Below are 9,004 nucleotides of genomic sequence, written 5' to 3' on the forward strand. Positions count from 1 at the left end.
GGTATCATTGAGTTTTCGTTTAAAGATGACTCCAAAATCTGGGAAGTTTGTTGCACCTAGGGATCTTTCTTGAAATCCTTCAGTAATCATTGGTGCGGGGTCAAGTGGTGGAAGATCAAACTTTGTGGCTAGGGCAGGGTGAATGTCTGCATCAATTTTCGCGAAGTCACAGACAGTTTCCCTTAAGAAAGTGCTTGCGCTTTCAAGTGATATCTTCATCTTCGGATGCTTTTCAAACTTGTTCTGGAACACCTTCGTTATAAGAAAGACTTCTTCAGGGTTCATAAATGGGAAGTCAGCTTGGGAGCGGACATAGTCGTGATCCCTTCTTGTAAGAGTGTATCGGATGAAGTCAACTTTCATGAACTTCCGGGGCTTGTAGTTTTTGACTGCGGATGGTCTATCATTAGACCAGATTTTCTCTATGGACGAAGCATGTTTGGCATAGAACTGATTAAGTCTTTCGAATTCCATAGGCAGTCTCTTGTGGTCAGGCAGGTTGCGGTCAAAAGGCTCAAATACAGTGAAGTATTTAGCATTGGGAGAGATTGGAACATCCCAATAACCATCAGAAGGGGGTTCAGCATAGGTAAGGTAGGGTTTGTAGTCATCATCTAGCAGTCTGCGGTGGGGATTGATCCAGGAATTTACTAAGGATTCATCCATAGTAATGTCGAATCCATTTTCTCTCTAGATGAGCTCCGCAAATTTGGCTACTTTCTAGTCTTTCTTCTTCTGTTCGGTTGCGGGGGAGTCATCTGAATGTTCTGATGACATATGTGAAGCTAGATTTTTGAATTGGGGAGGGGTCTCTGGTCGCTCGGGAGAAGGAGGTTTTTGATTGATCTCCTTTTGCGGTGGAGATTGATGCGGTGGTGGCGTCTGATGAGATGGTTGCGGTGAAGGAATTTTCTCAGTTATGATGGGGGGACTTTTATGATGGGAAATGTTGTTGGAGTGATGGTCTTCATCATCACTTCCCCCTCTTGAGGAATGCAACACCGGAGCATCCTCAAGCCATTGTTTGAGACCATCAACTTTAGCACATACCTCTTGGAACTGAGCTTTAAGAGCATCATCCAGTTGCTGATTGTCTGGGATGGCGGTGTTGAAGAGCAGTCGGTGAATCTCCTTTGTGAGCTGAAGAATTTCGGGGCCATGAAAGTTTGATGATAAAGATCGTTGAAGTCTGTTGATGGTAGCTTGAAGAACTGAGATAGTGGACTCATAAGCAGTGTGAGTCTCAGCGATCAGATTTTGAGAGTGAGTTGACTGGTCCGCGATGGCTATTTGTAAATCTGCCTTGATTGCGGATACCTCAGAGATGAGGCGCTCCGCAGCAGCCATGAATTCCTTGTGGTCAGCTTGGCGACTTGTATCTAGGGATCGGATTCCCATTTCAACTTTCAGAGAGATGCGCTCAGCAGCCAGTCTTTCACGGGTTTCCAGTCTTTCAATTCTTTCGATTAAGGACTGCGGTCCAGGAATGTCTTCTGGTTGCGGTTGAGTGGGCTTTACCGCAGCAAGGATTTGGTCGACTTTAGCTTGCGGACTTAAAAATTCCTTTATGGTCACTGCATTCTTCTTCTTCTTCTTCTTTGTTTTTGGTTTGGACGTGGAGTGTTGAGAACCACTGGATTCTTCTTCTTCATCAAAAATCATCAGATCATCATCAGAAGGGTTAGGTTGATTTACCTCATTTAGATCAAAATTGTCGAAGCCGAATGTGGGAGCTGAGCTGACTTCGATTGCGGTTCCTTCTTCTTGAGAGTCTTGAACAGTTGGAGTTGGAGCTGGAGGGACCTTGGATGTACCTTCACCACCAAGAGTGGTCTGAGCCTTGTGGATCGTCTCAGCCATTGCGGTCATCCACTCTTGTACTTTCAGGATGGTGGCTACGGTATTGGCATTTTTGATTGCGTCCGCCCAATACTTGGCTACAAATTGAATTTCCTGTTGTTTTTGTTGGAGTTGCTTGATTTGCTGATCCTTCCTAGCTTGAAATGCCCTACGGAAAGCGGCATACTTCTTGATATTGGATTCAGACACCGGAGTGTAATGTAACCATGAATCATTCGATTCATCACCGTCAAATCCTTGGAATCGCACCGAGGTGTCCCTCGGGTCCATGGATCCTTGCACATTGGTGCTCACCGTGCCTAAACCACTGGTAATAGATGTAAGCAGAGTAGGATTTCCTGAGCTTCCTCGGTCTCCTTGACCTGTGGTCAAGTCTGGCCTCAGCTCAGTTCTGGCAAGGGCGGAAGAATTGCCCTGTGGTTGGGAAGGTGTTTGCAGTGTTTGGGTTACATACAAAATGATGGAGTTCAACTCCTCAGGGGAAAAGAAGTGAAGACGGGAAGCCCTGGAGACCTTAGGGCAAGAACCAGTGTCATCCTCTTGGGAGTGAACTGGGGGTGAGTCTCCACGATGAGGTGAAACAGACACACTTTCTGTGTCTGAGTGGAAGAGGATTGTGGTGTTGAATGGGTCTGCGGCCACCCCCAAGGACTACCGGAGCCTTTTGAGAGGCTATGGCATCTGTCCGGTCACGCATTTGGCCAGTGGGATCGGTTTTTCTTTTCTTTAGGATGGAGATGGGTAGTGCATCCTCATCAAAATCACTCATAGAGGGAGAGTGAGATTGATTTTCAGTTGATTCGTCATCTGAGGGCACAGTTTGTGTGATTTTTCGTTTCTTTGAGGGTTCAGCTTGTTTGGGAGCATCTTTCTTTGGGGTTCTTTGTTTCTTGGAGACGTTGCGGGGGCCTTGATGGGCTGAGACTAATTGTTTGCGTCTTTGAGAGAGGTTGGAGAGAGTGGTGGAAGATGGGACTGCGGTACTACCAGGGATGGTGAGTGCGGATGTGGGTTGTAGAGGCGGGGTAGAAAGGTATGGGCTAATACCTTCTGTAGCCTCTATATGGTCTGTGACATCAAGGGTTTCAAGTCCAAATGAGGTCAGAATGTGGACTGGTAGTCGTCTAATGGGTCCGAAAATAGATTAATCTTTGGAGGGATTGTACCTTTTGAGATCTTTGGTGATGAAAAGGTTGGTATCGTTGCCCATGCTATGTCCTGCATCCGCATGAAGATCTGAGATGCATAGAGACCAGAACCTAGCAAATGTGAGTTCGGTAGGGTTTTCTCTTGGGCTCTCTTTGGAGATATACTGCAAGAAGTCATCCCACAAAATCTGACTGTAGTTAACGTCGTGGCCAGTGAAGATACTCCATACCAGCTCCAAAAGCTTAAGACCCATATTATCAGTGCCTCCGGTTCGGCCTGACAGGCTGCGGATCACAAAGTGACAAACGAATTGCCACACCGCAGGCAGCTGATTTTTCTTGAATTTGCCGATGCCTTTGATCTTTTTCTGGTAACCCACTTGGTAGATAGCAGAGAGAACGTCCGCCATACTTGGAGTAAAAACCTTGGTTGAAGGGTGGACGAGCAGATTGATGGCATTGACGAACTTGCCCTTGTTCAGAATGACTAGAGAATCGTTCACCAAATTCAGATGCACCTCTTGAAGGTTTTCGAGGGGTCTGTAAGCAGAGAAGGCACATTTGAACAAGGTTGAAAGAGGAACCACATCTGTGAAATAATCGAAGGGGCCAAACAGAGGGTGATTGGTCAAGAACTTGATCATTAGCTTGATTGGAGCATTGTAGGAGGAATGCTCTTTGAACACAGACCTAAAATTGCTTGAAGCAATCGTAGGCATTTGGTTTCTTGTTGTAGAATCAGAACCAGTTGAGTTTGCAGAGGCAGAAGCCTTGGAGATTTTCTTCGAGATGCCGGATTTCACCATTGTTGAGAGTTTGAGAAAGGATGCAGACACAGAGTGCAAGAAGACGGAGAGAAAGTTCAAAGTTCAGAGAGCGTAAACTGTTCTTAGGGAAAAAGAAGGGGTTTTATAGGAATGGATTTGAACGGTAATTGATTTTACCCTAAGTGAAAGTAGATAAGGTAAAAACGTTTGGGGGTTTTCTTTGATTGGGGATGAAATCTCAGCCACAGATTAAAAAAAAGGTTTAAATTTATTTTTTTGAAATTTACCAAAAAAGGTTGGCAATTAATGAAGTGTCAGACATAAAACATCACGTCTGATGAACGTGTGGTAAGGGTGGATTTAATCCATTGTGCAAAAGGGAAGTTGTAACGGATTGGACGTGTTGGGTAATAGGAAGGGACAGGTTAAAAGGATTTGTTTATGGGAAAACGCTCTTTTTGTCATCATACCTAAAATAGGTCTGACACAAGGTTTATTCAAAAAGGGAAATGGGACAGTTTCTCAAGGAATGTTTTTTATTTAATGTTTTTCTTATTTAATGAAGGATCATTAAATAGCATGCCATGATTCAAGAATTAATGAAACAGTTGAGAAAACTGTCAATGTGATTGTGGAATGAAACTTCATTGCGGATGGATCATTTGTCATTGCGGATGGACGGATGGATGACTGCAGTAGAAGAACTGAGGAGAACACTTGAACAAGAAGTTAGTGACAACAAACAATAAGGACCAGTGAAGGATAAATATGATATATGGTTGCGGTACATAAACTGCGGTACACAGGATATACCAAAACCATCTATCATAAGTAACTTCAGTTAGGACCGCAACAGAGACCAAGGATGGTCTGCGGTACCTATCAATTTAAGAAGAATTGGGGGTCCGAATTCATCATTCCTAACATTTGTAAGAATTTGTTGAGTTTTGTAGAGTCAAGTGCCTTTCTGAACACATCAGCAATCTCTTCATGAGTATGGACAAAAATTAGTTCAATGTTACCTTTCAGGATGTGGTCTTTGATGAAGTGATATCGTAGTTTAATATGCTTTGTCTTGGAGTGCTGAATTGGATTGTGAGAAATAGCTATAGCACTTTCAGAGTCACAGTAAATTGGTATCCGCAGCATTCTATATCCGTAGTCCATAAGTTGTGATTTCATCGATAAGACTTGTGAAAAACAGCTGGCTGCGGCCACATATACAGCTTTTGCGGTAGACAGTGATACACAACTTTGTTTTCTTGATGACCAGCTGACGAGTCTTCCTCCCAGAAATTGACATCCACCTGAGGTGATTTTTCAATCTAGTCTGCATCCGGCGTGATTCGCATTTGTGAATGCTTGTAGGTTGAAGTCATTGCCTGCGGGGTACCATAAGCCAAGAGTCTTTCTTCCTTTCAGGTATCTTAGGATCTGTTTGGTTGTGGTCATGTGTGACACTTTTGGGTCAGCCTGGTACCTTGCGCATACACTTGTTGCAAAGACGATGTCTGGTCGACTTGCGGTGAGGTACATCAATGAGCCAATGATACCTCTATAAGTCTTGTGATCCACTGATTTTCCTGAGGGATCAGCAGATATCTTATATCCGAAGGCCATGGGGACCTTAGCCGAAGAACAATTGTCCATTGAATATTTATTTAACAGCTCAGTGGTGTATTTCTCCTGATGAATGAATATCCCTTGTGGAACTTGTTTCACTTAAAGTCCTAAAAAGAAGTTAATCTCTCTATTCATGCTCATTTGGAACTTGTTGGTCATAAGCTTAGCAAATTCATTCACCATTTTTTGATCAGTTGATCCGAAGATGATATCATCCACATATATTTGTACAAGCATAAGGTTATCACCATTTGCTTTTCTAAATAAAGTGGGATCAATCACTCCTCTTTTGTATCCGGACGAGACAAGAAATTCAGAGAGAGTCTCGTACCGCGCTCAAGGGGCTTGCTTTAGACCGTAGACTGCTTTTTCAAGCTTGTAGCAGTGGTCTGGGAATTCAAGACTTTCAAAACCCGGGGGTTGCTGAAGATAAACCTCCTCTTTTAGTTCCTCATTGAGAAAAGCACTTTTCACATCCATTTGGTGTACCTTGATGTTCTTGTGAGCTGTGTATGCTAAGAAGATTCGGATGGCTTCCATTCGTGCTACCGGAGCATACGTTTCATCATAGGCAATACCTTTAAGTTGACTATATCCCTTTGCAACTAGCCTTTTCTTGTTTCTAATGACCGCACCGGATTCATCCAACTTATTTTTGAACACCCATCTAGTACCAACAATGGTGTGACCTTGCGGCTTCGGAACGAGTTGCCATACTTTATTTCTTTTGAATTCTTCTAGCTCTTCTTACATTGCGAATATCCATTCCGGTTCTAGTAATGCTTCTTTGATTGTTCGAGGCTCAACCGAGGACATAAATGTTGCGTAGTGACAATGATCAGATAAATCCTTGGAAGATCGAGTCTGCATACCTGCGGATGGGTTGCCGATGATTTGACCTGGTGGGTGGTCCTTCGTCCATACGTGTAGACGAGGTTGTAGAAGGAATGTCTTGAATATCAGAAGACTCTGCGGTTGGAGATGGCAGTTCCCCCTAGACTTGAGAACATCCTGCTGAATTATCTTGAACTGGGAAGGTAGTATTAAAGTTTTCTTGGGCAGATGGTGCAGGTTCCCCCTGGATTGCGGAAGGGAGTTCCCCTTGACCCTGAGAAGGTTCCCCCTGGATTGCGGATGGGAGAGTGCTAATTCTTGAGTCTGTTCTTGTGTCGATGTTCTCTATGTTTTCATCATCCGAGTCGGAACTTGATGGTAATGATTCTCTGCGGATGGGAACTTGATCTTCATCAGGTACTGGAACCTCGATGGTTGTTGCTTGATCCGGAGTGGAGCTTTCCCCCTCAACCAGCGAGGTGGAAGTATTGAGAGATGCTACTTCGGATAGAGATGTACCAGATACATCAGCATGCTGCTGTAGAGCTTCCTGAGACACAAGGACTTCGGATAACTTGGTTGCTTCGACAGGGTCGAAGAGATCGTCATAGTTTACTTCAACTAGGTTTAATAGACCCGAAGAGGCAGGAATATCACTTTCTAAGATTATTGTGGTTTCTGTTGATGGAGCGGTGTTGCGGATGTGATAGTCATCAAATTTCACATCGAAGCTTTCAATGATTAGCCTTGTACGTCGAATGAGAACCCTGTAGATAACTTTGTTTGTGGAATAGCCAAGGAAGATGCCTTCATCAGACTTCGATGCAAACTTGTTAATATGATCTGTGTTGTTGATCACAAAACATCTACACCCAAAGATATGAAAGAAGCGGACATTTGGCTTGTGATTGTTAAGGCCCTCATACGGTGTTTTGCTGAGACGCTTGCATACAATACTTCGATTCTGCAAAAAGCATGTGGTGGCCACTGCTTCGGCCCAGAAGTAGAGAGGAAGGTGTGTGAAGTTGAGCATGGATTTGGCTGCTTCTACTAGAGTGCGGTTCCTTTGCTCTACTACCCTATTTTGTTGCGGTGTATAGGGAGCGGAGAAGTTCTGAGTGATACCCTTTGAAACCAAGAAACTGTTTAGGAGATGATTAGTAAACTCGGTTCCATTATCACTTCGGATGCGTCGAACTGGCAGCTTGATCTGGAGTTCTATCTCATTGATGAAATTGATGAGAATCTGTGGTGTTTCTGACTTGAGTCTGAGAAAGAAAACCCATGTGAAGCGTGTCAAATCATCTACTATAACCAGTATGTATTTCTTGTGATGAAGACTGGCTACGGTGGATAGACCGCAAAGATCAATGTGAAAACGTTCCAGTGGTTCAGAAATTGAGGAGTCAATCACCATGGGGTGACATGCTTTGGATTGCTTTCCACATTCACATGCAGGACAGAGACTATCATCGCTGAACTTGAGAATTGGGAGACCTCTGACTAGTTCTCCGGTAACCACATTGTTGATGTATCTGAAGTTGAGATGAGCTAGCTTGCGGTGCCATAGCCAGCTGACTTCGGATACTGCTTTGGATAGGAAGCATAACTGCGGTTTGCCTATGATCAAAGATACGTCCAGAGGATACATAGTGCCTTCGGATTGGGATTTGATCAGACACGTGTTCCTATCACTTCTCATTACGTAGCAAAATTGATCATCAAATTCAACTCGATCGCCTGCCTTACATAGTTGGCCAACACTAATGAGATTGTGTTTAAGGCTTTCTACATAAGCAACCTTTTGAATAGAGAAGTTTCCCGTAGTAAGAACACCATAACCTCGGATTATCCCATTCGCATTGTTGCTGAATGTGACATTTCCACCGTTGCAAATTGGCCTGAAATCCCAAAGGTATTCTAACCTTCCGGTTATGTGCAAGGAGCAGGCACTGTCTATTAACCATTCTTCTTCTTGTTCCTCCTTGCACAAGGCCTGAGAATTACACGGTTAGTTTAGGCATCCAAACTAGTTTGGAGCCTGGGACAAAAGTTGAATTTCTGATTGATGCATGGACCGGGGTTACAGGGACCGGTTTCGTGTCAACTTTTAAGCCTAGTCCTGGGTGTTTGTGAGATTTTGGAGTGTTGTGTTTTTTTGAAAAGTTACGAGGTTTCTGAAACCAACTAGATTTGACATGGGATGAACCATTTTGGCAACTACACTGACATTGACAGGTTGAGATTTTGTCTTTTGTTCTGACACCATGTTTGGTCAACGATCTAAAGGATGAGTTGGGCTTGTGACCGGTCCGAGGTTGGTAATGTCTGAAATTGGTGCTTTTGGAATTTGAAAAAGTTCGTTTCGAAAAAGATTTAGCACGTGTAGATTCTTTGGACCTTTTTGTTGGATTTGGTAAAATGCCCTTCCACTTGTTAAAATTTTGATGTGATTTTAAAAGTGTTGGAGTGGGTAAGATACCCTTCCATTTTGGATCATCTGAGGGATAGATTTGGAAACCATTGCTTCGAAAATACCTTTCTTTCTTTTGGGTTGTGTCAGAAGAGTTTGGAATGACTGATGAAACTGTACATTCCTTTTTGCATGTTTTCTTCTTGGGAGAGTTTTTTGAAATGTAGTGTGAGAAAACAAACTTTTCTGGACTTTTTGATTTAGGAAATCTGATGTGTCTTTTGTTTTTAGAAAAGTTTTGTCGATTTGTGCCTCGAGATCGAATTTCCTCTTTGAAAGCCTTTTTAGCTAAGGTTTTT

The sequence above is a fragment of the Lactuca virosa genome, chromosome 3, assembly GCF_052849685.1.
Source record: "Lactuca virosa cultivar CGN04683 chromosome 3, Lactuca_virosa_CGN04683_v6, whole genome shotgun sequence".
Lineage (NCBI taxonomy): Eukaryota > Viridiplantae > Streptophyta > Magnoliopsida > Asterales > Asteraceae > Lactuca > Lactuca virosa.